Source organism: Panulirus ornatus, chromosome 22 (assembly GCF_036320965.1).
Source record: "Panulirus ornatus isolate Po-2019 chromosome 22, ASM3632096v1, whole genome shotgun sequence".
In the NCBI taxonomy this organism is placed as follows: Eukaryota; Metazoa; Arthropoda; class Malacostraca; order Decapoda; family Palinuridae; genus Panulirus; species Panulirus ornatus.
In genome coordinates, this window is record NC_092245.1 from 4,924,009 (window position 1) to 4,937,240 (window position 13,232).

General features: G+C 41.3%; 1 protein-coding gene across 2 annotated transcripts in view; it reads right to left on the minus strand.

Moving 5' to 3' along the window:
* Positions 1-13,232, minus strand: part of LOC139756507 (3-oxoacyl-[acyl-carrier-protein] reductase FabG-like) — a 48,146-nt gene that overhangs the window by 11,343 nt on the left and 23,571 nt on the right. The gene's annotated exons all lie outside the window — the stretch shown is intronic.

The following is a 13,232-nucleotide window of genomic DNA, read 5'->3' on the forward strand; positions in this document are numbered from 1 at the left end:
AGTAGGAAGAGAGGAAAGTGATTGGTTCCCAGTGAATGTTGGTTTGCAGCAGGGATGCGTGATGTCTCCATGGTTGTTTAATTTGTTTATGGATGGGGTTGTTATGGAGGTGAATGCAAGAGTTTTGGAGAGAGGGGCAAGTACACAGTCTGTTGTAGATGAGAGGGCTTTGGAAGTGATTCATTTGTTGTTCATGATTCAGGTGAGAAACTGCAGAAGTTGGTGACCGAGCTTGGTAAAGTGTGTGAGAGAAGAAAGCTGAGAGTAAATGTGAATAAGGGCAAGGTTATTAAATTCAGTAGAGTTGAGGGACTAGTTAATTGGGAGGTAAGTTTGAATGGAGAAAAACTGGAGGAAGTGAAGTGTTTTAGATATCTGGGAGTGGACTGAGCAGCAGATGGAACCATGGAAGTGGAAGTGAGTCACAGGGTGGTGGAGGGGGTGAAGTTTCTGGGAGCGCTAAAGAATGTGTGGAAGGTGATAACATGGTTGCAAGGCATGGGCTATAGATAGGGTTTGGTGGAGGAGGGTGGATGTGTTGGAAATGAAATGTTTAAGGACAATATGTTGTGTGAGGTGATTTGATTGAGTAAGTAATGAAAGGGTAAGAGAGAGGTGTGGAAATAAAAAGAGTGTGGTTGAGAGAGCAGAAGAGGGCATGTTGAGATGGTTTGGTCACATGGAGAGAATGGGTGAGGAAAGATTGACAAAGAGGATATATGTGTCAGAGGTGGAGGGAACAGGGAGAAGCAGGAGAGCAAATTGGAGGTGGAAGGTTGGAATGAAAAAGATTTTGAGCAATCAGGACCTGAACATACAGGAGGGTGAAAGGTGTGCAAGGAATAGAGTGAATAGGAACGATGTGGTATACTGGGGCCGACATGCTGTCAATGGATTGAACCAGGGCATATGAAGCGTGTGAGGTGAACCGTGGAAAGTTTTGTGGGGCCTGGATGTGGAAAGGGAGCTGTGGTTTTGGTCATTACATATAACAGCTAGAGACTGAGTGTGAATGAATGTGGCCTTTGCTGTCTTTTCCTAGTGCTACCTCGCGTGCGTGCTCAGGGCAGCGGCATGCCATTTCATGTGTGGCGGGGTGGCGACGGGAATGGATGAAGGCAGCAACCACACTCTTTTTTATTACCGCACATCTCTCTTACCCTTGCATTACTTACTTGATGAAACCACCTCACACCACATATTGTCCTCAGACACGTCATTTCCAACACATCCACCCTCCTCAGCACAATTCTATCCATAGCCCATGCTTTGCAACCATACAACATTGTTGGAACCACTATTCCTTCAAACATACCCATTTTTGCCTTCCAAGATAACGTTCTCGCCTTCCACACATTCTTCAACACTCCCAGAACTTTCACACCCTCCCCCACCCTGTGACTCACTTCTACTTCTATGGTTCCATTCGCTGCCAAATCCATTCCCAGATATCTAAAACACTTCACTTCCTCCAGTTTTTCTCCATTCAAACTTACCTCCCAATTGACTTGTCCCTCAACCCTACTGTACCTAATAACCTTCTCTTATTCACATTTACTCTTAGCTTTCTTCTTTCACACACTTTACCAAACTCGGTCACCACCTTCTTCAGTTTCTGACACGAATCAGCCACCAGCGCTGTATCATCAGCAAACAACAACTGACTCACTTCTCAAGCTCTCTCATCCACAACAGACTGCATACTTGCCCCTCTGTCCAAAAGTCTTGCATTCACCTCCCTAACAACACCATCCATAAACAAATTAAACAACCATGGAGACATCATGCACCCCTGCCGCAAACCAACATTCAGTGAGAACCAGTCACTTTCCTCTCTTCCTACTCGTACACATGCCTTACATCCTCGATAAAAACTTTTCACTGCTTCTAAAAACTTGCCTCCCACATCATATATTCTTAATACCTTCCACACAGCATCTCTATCAACTCTATTATATGCCGTCTCCAGATCCATAAATGCTACATACAAATCCATTTGCTTTTCTGAGTATTTCTTACATACATTCTTCAAAGCAAATACCTGATCCACACATCCTCTACCACTTCTTAAACCACACTGGTCTTCCCCAATCTGATGCTCTGTACATGCTTTCACCCTCTCAATTAATACCCTCCCATATAATTTCCTAGGAATACTCAACAAACTTATACCTCTGTAATTTGAGCACTCACCTTTATCCCCTTTGCCTTTGTACAATGGCACTATGCATGCATTCTGACAATCCTCAGGCACCTCACCATGAGTCATACATACATTAGGTATCCTTACCAACCAGTCAACAACACAGTCACCCCCCTTTTATAATAAATTCCACTGCAATACCATCCAAATCCGATGCCTTGCCAGCTTTCATCTTCTGCAAAGCTTCTACTACCTCTTCTCTGTTTACCAAATCATTGTCTCTAACCCTCTCACTTCACACACCACCTCGACCAAAACACCCTATATCTGCCACTCTATCATCTAACACATTTAACAAACCTTCAAAATACTCACTCCATCTCCTTCTTACATCACCACTACTTTTTATCACCTCCCCATTAGCCCCCTGCCAATGTTCCCATTTCTTCTTTTGACTTACACACTTTATTTACCTCCTCATTTACACTTGGATTACACTTTATTTACACCCACACATGCACACACACACACACACATATATATATATATATATATATATGGTTTAAAAAGCGAGATATACATAAGTATACGTATGTAAGTAGGAGAGATGGCCAGAGAGCGTTATTGGATTACGTGTTAATTGACAGGCGCGCGAAAGAGAGACTTGGATGTTAATGTGCTGAGAGGTGCAACTGGAGGGATGTCTGATCATTATCTTGTGGAAGCAAGATTTGTGGGGGTTTTCAGAAAAGAAGAGACAATGTTGGGGTGAAGAGAGTGGTGAGAGTAAGTGAGCTTGGGAAGGAGACTTGTGTGAGGAAGTACCAGGAGAGACTGAGTACAGAATGGAAAAAGGTGAGAACAATGGAAGTAAGGGGAGTGGGGGAGGAATGGGATGTACTTAGGGAATCAGTGATGGAGTGCGCAAAAGATGCTTGTGGCATGAGAAGAGTGGGAGGTGGGTTGATTAGAAAGGGTAGTGAGTGGTGGGATGAAGAAGTAAGATTATTAGTGAAAGAGAAGAGAGAGGCATTTGGACGATTTTTGCAGGGAAAAAATGCAATTGAGTGGGAGATGTATAAAAGAAAGAGACAGGAGGTCGAGAGAAAGGTGCAAGAGGTGAAAAAGAGGGCAAATGAGAGTTGGGGTGAGAGAGTATCATTAAATTTTAGGGAGAATAAAAAGATGTTCTGGAAGGAGGTAAATAAAGTGTGTAAGACAAGGGAGCAAATGGGAACTTCAGTGAAGGGCGCTAATGGAGAGGTGATAACAAGTAGTGGTGATGTGAGAAGATGGAGTGAGTATTTTGAAGGTTTGTTGAATGTGTTTGATGATAGAGTGGCAGATATAGGGTGTTTTGGTCGAGGTGGTGTGCAAAGTGAGAGGGTTAGGAAAAATGATTTGGTAAACAGAGAAGAGGTAGTAAAAGCTTTGTGGAAGATGAAAGCCGGCAAGGCAGCAGGTTTGGATGGTATTGCAGTGGAATCTATTAAAAAAGGGGGTGACTGTATTGTTGACTGGTTGGTAAGGTATGTATGACTCATGGTGAGGTGCCTGAGGATTGGCAGAATGCGTGCATAGTGCCATTGTACAAAGGCAAAGGGGATAAAAGTGAGTGCTCAAATTACAGAGGTATAAGTTTGTTGAGTATTCCTGGTAAATTATATGGGAGGGTATTGATTGAGAGGTTGAAGGCATGTACAGAGCATCAGATTGGGGAAGACCAGTGTGGTTTCAGAAGTGGTAGAGGATGCGTGGATCAGGTGTTTGCTTCGAAGAATGTATGTGAGAAATACTTAGAAAAGCAAATGGATTTGTATGTAGCATTTATGGATCTGGAGAAGGCATATGATAGAGTTGATAGAGATGCTCTGTGGAAGGTATTAAGAATATATGGTGTGGGAGGCAAGTTGTTAGAAGAAGTGAAAAGTTTTTATCGAGGATGTAAGGCATGTGTATGTGTAGGAAGAGAGGAAAGTGATTGGTTCTCAGTGAATGTAGGTTTGCGGCAGGGGTGTGTGATGTCTCCATGGTTGTTTAATTTTGTTTATGGATGGGGTTGTTAGGGAGGTGAATGCAAGAGTTTTGGAAAGAGGGGCAAGTATGAAGGCTGTTGTGGATGAGAGAGCTTGGGAAGTGAGTCAGTTGTTGTTCGCTGATGATACAGCACTGGTGGCTGATTCATGTGAGAAACTGCAGAAGCTGGTGACTGAGTTTAGTAAAGTGTGCGAAAGAAGAAAGTTAAGAGTAAATGTGAATAAGAGCAAGGTTATTAGGTACACTAGGGTTGAGGGTCAAGTCAATTGGGAGGTAAGTTTGAATGGAGAAAAACTGGAGGAAGTAAAGTGTTTTAGATATCTGGGAGTGGATCTGGCAGCGGATGGAACCATGGAAGTGGAAGTGAATCATAGGGTGGGGGAGGGGGCGAAAATCCTGGGAGTCTTGAAGAATGTGTGGAAGTTGAGAACATTATCTCGGAAAGCAAAAATGGGTATGTTTGAGAGAATAGTGGTTCCAACAATGTTGTATGGCTGCGAGGCATGGGCTATGGATAGAGTTGTGCGCAGGAGGGTGGATGTGCTGGAAATGAGATGTTTGAGGACAATGTGTGGTGTGAGGTGGTTTGATCGAGTAAGTAATGTAAGGGTAAGAGAGATGTGTGGAAGTTGAGAACATTATCTCGGAAAGCAAAAATGGGTATGTTTGAGAGAATAGTGGTTCCAACAATGTTGTATGGCTGCGAGGCATGGGCTATGGATAGAGTTGTGCGCAGGAGGGTGGATGTGCTGGAAATGAGATGTTTGAGGACAATGTGTGGTGTGAGGTGGTTTGATCGAGTAAGTAATGTAAGGGTAAGAGAGATGTGTGGTAATAACCCACCCCCATACACATGTATATACATACACGTCCACACACAAATATACATACCTATACATCTCAATGTACACATATATATACACACACAGACACATACATATATACCCATGCACACAATTCACACTGTCTGCCCTTATTCATTCCTGTCTCCACCCCGCCACACATGAAATGAAAACCCCTCCCCCCGCATGTGCGTGAGGCAGCACTAGGAAAGGACAACAAAGGCCACATTCGTTCACACTCAGTCTCTAGCTGTCAAGTATAATGCACCGAAACCACAGCTCCCTTTCCACATCCAGGCCCCACAAAACATTCCATGGTTTACCCCAGACGCTTCACATACCCTGGTTCAATCCATTGACAGCACGTCGACCCCAGTATACCACATTGTTCCAATTCACTCTATTCCTTGCACGCCTTTCACCCTCCTGCATGTTCAGGCCTTGATCACTCAAAAATCTTTTTCACTCCATCTTTCCACCTCCAATTTGGTCTCCTGCTTCTCCTCGTTCCCTCCACCTTTGGCACATATATCCTCTTTGTCAATCTTTCCTCACTCATTCTCTCCATGTGACCAGACCATTTCAAAACATCCTCTTCTGCTCTCTCAACCACACCCTTTTTATTACCACATCTCTCTTACCCTTTCATTACTTACTCGATCAAACCACCTCACACCACATAATGTCCTCAAACATATCATTTCCAGCACATCCACCCTCCTCCACACAACTCTATCTATAGCCCAGGCTTCGCAACCATATAGCATTGTTTGAACCACTATTCCTTCAAACATACCCATTTTTGCTTTCCAAGATAACACTCTCGACTTCCACACATTCTTCAACGCTCCCAGAACTTTCGCCCCCTCCCCCACCCCATGATTCACCTCCACTTCCATGGTTCCATCCGCTGCCAAATCCACTCCCAAATATCTAAAACACTTCACTTCCTCCAGTTTTTCTCCATTGAAACTTACCTCCCAATTGACTTGTCCCTCAACTCTACCTTACCTAATAACCTTGCTTTTATTCACATTTACTCTCAGCTTTCTTCTTTCACACACTTTACCAAACTCAGTCACCAACTTCTGCAGTTTCTCACCCGAATCAGCCACCAGCGCTGTATCATCAGTGAACAACAACTGACTCACTTCCCAAGCTCTCTCATCCACAGCAGACTGCATACTTGCCCCTCTTTCCAAGACTCTTGCATTCACCTTCCTAACAACCCCATTCATAAACAAATTAAACAACCTTGGAGACATCATGCACCCCTGCCGTAAACCAACATTCACTGAGAACCAATCACTTTCCTCTCTTCCTACACGTACACATGCCTTACATCCTCAATAAAAACTTTTCACTGCTTCTTACAACTTGCCTCCCACACCATATATTCTTAATACCATCGACAGAGCATCTCTATCAACTCTATCATATGCCTTCTCCAGATCCATAAATGCCACATACAAATCCATTTGCTTTTCCAAGTATTTCTCACATACATTTTCAAAGCAAACACCTGATCCACACATCCTCTACCACTTCTGAAACCACACTGCTCTTCCCCAATCTGATGCTTTGTACATGCCTTCACCCTCTCAATCAATACCCTCCTGTATAATTTCCTAGGTATACTCAACAAACTTATACCTCTGTAATTTGAGCACTCACTCTTATCCCCGTTGCCTTTGTAAAATGGCACTATGCAAGCATTCTGCCAGTTCTCAGCCACCTCACCATAAGTCATACATACATTAAATAACCTGGGCATGTGAAGCATCTGGGGAGAAAGAATACTTCCTATGCATTCCTCATGTGTCATAGATGGTGACTAAAGGGGCCGGGAGCGGGGTGCTAGAAACCTTCCCCTCCTTGTATTTCAATGCTACATACAAATTCATTTGTTTTTTTAAGTATTTCTCACATACATTCTTCAAAGCAAACATCTGATCCACACATCCTCTACCACTTCTGAAACCGCACTGCTCTTCCCCAATCTAAGGCTATGTACATGCCTTTACCCTCTCAATCAATACCCTCCCATGTAATTTCCTAGGAATACTCAACAAACGTATACCTCAGTAATTTGAACACTCGTATTTATCCCTTTGCTTTTGTACAATGGCACTATGCATGCATTCCGCCAATCCTCAGGCACTTCACCATGAGCCACACATACATTGAATATCCTCACCAACCTCTCAAGAACACAGTCACCCCCTTTTTTAATAAATTCCACTACAATATCATCCAAACCCACCACCTTGCCGGCTTTCATCTTCCACAAAGCTTTCACTGCCTCTTCTCTCTTTACCAAATCATTCTCCCTGACCCTTTCACTTCGCACACCACCTCAACCAAAACACCCTATATCTGCCACTCTATCATCTAACACATTCAACAAACCTTCAAAATACTCACATGTGATATGTTTAGGCCTGTATAATCATAATGTATAAGGATGGTAGTATGAGAATGTTACAAATACACTGCTTGAGCTGGAGTTTGTGTGTGGCTTTCCTTTCTCCTGGGTTCTCCCATTGAATCACATAAGATAATGCATCTTCCACTGGGAAAACACCTTTGAACATGTTATTCAGTTCCTTGCTTCTGTAATGCTTCTTTCTAAATCTCTGAAGCCTGCTTAGCCACTCTCTAACTGACAGTACATTCTTGATGATTTTATGGATAAGTTTTGGATTATCTCCTTTTTCTTTTTTTTTTCAAAGTTTTCCATTCCTCTTATTCTGCCAAGCTCATTTTTTGCTCTCTTGTATATGCAGACTGGTTGCAGTTCTACCCAGCACACCACATTACAAAGCTCTTTCATCACTTGACATGTTTTAATGAACCACTCCTCCCTTTTTCTCAGCCACCTCTCAGTATTGGAGGCTTGAGGTGCCCATGTTCCTACTCCACTGCAAATTTCATAGAACAATCCACCCCAATGCCCTGGTTCCTGGAACTTCATTTCCCAGTTTATGTTACCAGAGACACTGTTGAGTTCAGTGAAGTTTTCATGATTATAGCTCTTTGAGTCTGAACTTATGTCTATTGCTTTTACACTGTTTGTGTGCGTGTTTCCTATTTCTTTGTAAAAGGGAGAGAGTTTATAACTCGTTTTGCCCCATCTTTCAACTTTGAACACTCAAGGTCAGTAATGCTAATCACCACACTATGGGAGCAAATGCATATATGTTAATACTTAACTTGTACCTTCTAGGAAAGGAGTTTTACACTAGTGGGGTCCCATCTCTCAACCATTCCCGTAGAACGTCTTGAATTTATGTTTGCTTTAAGCATTAACAATGTCCTCATTCATTCGGTCCCATTCATCCACCACTCTCATACTACTTTTTCACATCTTTTTTTAACATGTTTCTTGCTTAATTTCATGTTATGTCCACATCTCTCAAAGAACTGTTCACTGTCCACATCATTGATGTTTTTAAAATTGAAAGGCTGTTCTGAGGTCACCCCTCACTCTTGTATCTTCCATGGTGGACAGATTTACAACTTTTAGCCTTCCCCTGTAACATACATTTTTGATTCTGAAACCATCTCTGTTGCCCTGCTCTGGGCCTTCTCTACCAGCTCGTTTTTTTTAATTACCTATTTGTATTTTACTGAAAGTAATTTTTATGCTCATGGTGCCCCATCTGTTGAACACTCTCCATTATCATACAACCTCTAAAATTTAAGTAAGCTTCTACACTAACCATATCCTCAGTCAGTCTGTTCCACTCAACCACCACTCTTATGCTATAAAAGTATTTTTTTACACCCTCGGTTACAATTTTCTTACTTAATTCCTTGCTCTGCTGTATGGTTGATCAGTCCCTACATTTCTCAAAGAACTGTTCACTTTGTCGATTTGTTTTGAAAACTTAGAGGTTGTGATCAAGTTACCCCTCAGCCTTCTTTCTCTCAAGATGGATAAATCTATAGCCTCCAGCCTTTCTTTGTATCTTAACTTTCATCATTCTGGTATCATCTTTGTAACCCTCCTATGGAACTTTTCTATGAGCTCTATGTGCTTCTTAGGTGCACTGACCAAACCTGACAATTGTATTCTAGTTTTGCCCTTGGATATGATATGAATTGCTTGCTAAGTAATTCCTTATCCATACGCTTGAAAGTTAGTCTGATAATTTGCCAGCAGACAGTTTGTATCCTTCATTACTGTATTCTAGCATGGCACTCTTATGACAAGTTAAAGATGACGTCTTCTCCCAAGTTCCTCTCACACACAGAATCCTGAAGCTAATTTTCTGCTAGGTAATAATCGTCTCAAGGCCATCTTTTGCTTTGTCCCATCCCCATTACATTACATTTGCTAATTTGGATGCAGTGACTAAACATAAGTACATTCTAGTTTTGACCTTAGGTAGGCTATGAACAACTTGTAGGGGGCCCCATCTCTTGACCATCCTCTACCATGATACAGCTTCCTAAATTTATGTATACAGTATGCGTTAACCATATCCACCACTCTTAAACTATAAAAAGTATTTCTTTACATCCTAATTAACTAATTTGTTATTTAATTTCATGTTATGTCCTCCAGATGCTTATCCCTACATCTTGCAGAGAACTGCTCCCTATCTATGTCATTGATCTGTTTTAAAAACTTGGAGTTTGTGATTAGGCCACCCTTCACTCTTCTCTCTTCCAAGGGCAAATTTAAAGCCTTGCATCTTTCCCTTTAATCTAGTGGATTTCTTAATTCTGGTTCCATCTTTGTTGCCCTCCTCTTGACTTTATCAGCTCTTTATGCTTCTGTAGGTGCTGTGACCAAACTAAAGAGGCATGTTCTAGTTGTGCTCTTATGTAGGATATTGATAGCTTGCTAAATATTTCTTTATCCATACATATACTTGAAAGCTGTTCTGTCATTTGCCAGCAGACAGTATGTCTCCCCAACTACTATTCTCCCAAAATGGGACTCTAGCAACAGCTACAGGTTTAGGACAAAGTCAGCTCCCAAATCCTTCTCATACTATGAATTTTGAAGCTTATTTCATGCTAGATGATAATCATACTGAGGCCATCTTTCACTTTGTTCCGTCCTCATTACTTTATATTTTCTTGGATATTAGACCAACTAGGGAGTTTGTTTAGGTCCCCTTGTATGCTGATGCAAACCTCCTCAATTTCCACTTCTCTTTGGACTTTTGCATCATTTGCATATTTAGGTAAGTCTCATACCTTCAGGCAAGTTATTTAGATAGACCAAAAAGAGTAAAGGTCCCAGAACAGAACCTTATGGGACTCCACTGGTTACCTCGACTAATTTAGAATTTAGAGAAGGCTCTTCTAACTTGCACTGCATGTTCCCTTCCAGTGAGATAATCTTCTATCCAAAGAAGGAGTTTCTCCCTTAATTCCTGCCTGGTGATCCAGCTTTTGAATCAGCCTCCCATATCACAGTGGCAAATGCTCTCTGAAAGTTCACATACAAACAATTCACCCAGCCTTCCCTTCCGCTTAAGACAAAGCTCACTGCCTTGTAGAAATCTAAGAGGTTTTTAACACATGACCTCCTGTGCCAGAAACCATGCTGTTTCTCAATTAGATAATTTCTCTTCTGAGGACAGTCACCCATTTACTTTATGATTATCTTTTCTAGAACCTTACGGACTTCTACATCATGTGTGTAAGTGTGGGTGTGTGTGTGTGTATGATAAAGTATGTTTGTGCTTGTGTAAACACACAAGTACTCATGTATATAGAAATAAGTAATTACATTTAGATAAACATTTAGATACTACTACAAGCAAGCACACTTAACTATCTGTTGTAGACATTAGTAGTAGTAGTAGTAGTATTACTATTATTATTATTATTATCTGGATCTGGGGCGGGCATATGATAGAGTTGATAGAGATGCTCTGTGGAAGGTATTAAGAATATATGGTGTGGGAGGCAAGTTGTTAGAAGCAGTGAAAAGTTTTTATTGAGGATGTAAGGCATGTGTATGTGTAGGAAGAGAGGAAAGTGATTGGTTCTCAGTGAATGTAGGTTTGCGGCAGGGGTGTGTGATGTCTCCATGGTTGTTTAATTTGTTTATGGATGGGGTTGTTAGGGAGGTGAATGCAAGAGTTTTGGAAAGAGGGGCAAGTATGAAGTCTGTTGTGGATGAGAGAGCTTGGGAAGTGAGTCAGTTGTTGTTCGCTGATGATACAGCGCTGGTGGTTGATTCATGTGAGAAACTGCAGAAGCTGGTGACTGAGTTTGGTAAAGTGTGTGAAAGAAGAAAGTAAAGAGTAAATGGGAATAAGAGCAAGGTTATTAGGTACAGTAGGGTTGAGAGTCAAGTCAATTGGGAGGTAAGTTTGAATGGAGAAAAACTGGAGGAAGTAAAGTGTTTTAGGTATCTGGGAGTGGATCTGGCAGCGGACGGAACCATGGAAGCGGAAGTGAATCATAGGGTGGAGGAGGGGGCGAAAATTCTGGGAGCCTTGAAGAATGTTTGGAAGTCGAGAACATTATCTCGGAAAGCAAAAATGGGTAAGTTTGAAGGAATAGTGGTTCCAACAATGTTGTATGGTTGCGAGGCATGGGCTATGGATAGAGTTGTGCTCAGGAGGGTGGATGTGCTGGAAATGAGATGTTTGAGGACAATATGTGGTGTGAGGTGGTTTGATCGAGTAAGTAATGTAAGGGTGAGAGAGATATGTGGAAATAAAAAGAGTGTGGTTGAGAAAGCAGAAGAGGGTGTTTTGAAATGGTTTGGTCACATGGAGAGAATGAGTGAGGAAAGATTGACCAAGAGGATATATGTATCAGAGGTGGAGGGAACGAGGAGAAGTGGGAGACCAAATTGGAGGTGGAAAGATGGAGTGAAAAAGATTTTGAGTGATCAGGGCCTGAACATGCAGGAGGGTGAAAGGCATGCAAGGAATAGAGTGAATTGGAACGATGTGGTATACTGGGGTCGACATGCTGTCAATGGATTGAACCAGGGCATATGAAGCGTCTGGGGTAAACCATGGAAAGTTCTGTGGGGCCTGGATGTTGAAAGGGAGCTGTGGTTTCAGTGCATTATTACATGACAGCTAGAGACTGAGTGTGAACAAATGGGGCCTTTGTTGTCTTTTCCTAGTGCTACCTCACACACATGAGGGGGGAGGGGGTTGTTATTCTATGTGTGGCGAGGTGGCGATGGGAGTAAATAAAGGCAGACAGTATGAATTATGTACATGTGTATATATGTATATTTCTGTGGGTGTATATATATGAGTACATTGAGATGTATAGGTATGTATATTTGAGTGTGTGGACGTGTATGTATATACATGTGTATGTGGGTGGGTTGGGCCATTCTTTCGTCTGTTTCCTTGTGCTACCTCGCTAACGCAGGAGACAGCAACAAAGCAAAAAAAAAAAAATTATTATTATCATTGCTATTATCATTATCATTATTGTTATTATTATTAATAAGCAGTCATAGATTAATGCCTGCAGAGTATGATGAATACTATCATTTATTAATGAGTAGCCTTAGGTTAAAGCCCACAGTAGTGAGGAACTTTATTATTACTACTAATCAGTAGCCTGATGTAGTGAAGACTATCATTATTACTATTAATCAGTAGACATAGGTTAATTCCTGCAGTAGAGAAATATTATCATTACTTTTAATGAGTACTCATAGGTTAATGCCTGCAGTAGTAAGGAATATTATTACTATTAATCAGTAGTCATAGGTTAATGCCTGCAGTAGTGATGAATATTATTATTACTTTTAATGAATAGTCATAGGTTAATGCCTCCAGTAGAGGAAGATTATTGTTACTGTTAATCAGCAGCCATATGTTAGTGCCTGCAGTAGCAAGGCATATTACTATTATTGAGTAATCATGGGTTAATGTCTGCAGTAGTGAGGAATATTATTGTTATTATTAATCAGTAGTCATGGATAAATGCCTGCAGTAGTGAGGAATATCATTACAACTATTAATCAGTAATCATAGGTAAATGCCTGCAGTAGTGAGGAATATCATTACAACTATTAATCAGTAATCATAGGTAAATGCCTGCAGTAGTGAAGACTATCATTATTATTCTTAATCAGTAATCATAGGTTAATGCCTGCAGTCATGAGGACTATTATTATAACTATTAATCAGTAATCATAGGTAAATGCCTGCTGTAGAGGAATATTATTATAACTATTAATCAGTAATCATAGGTAAATGCCTACA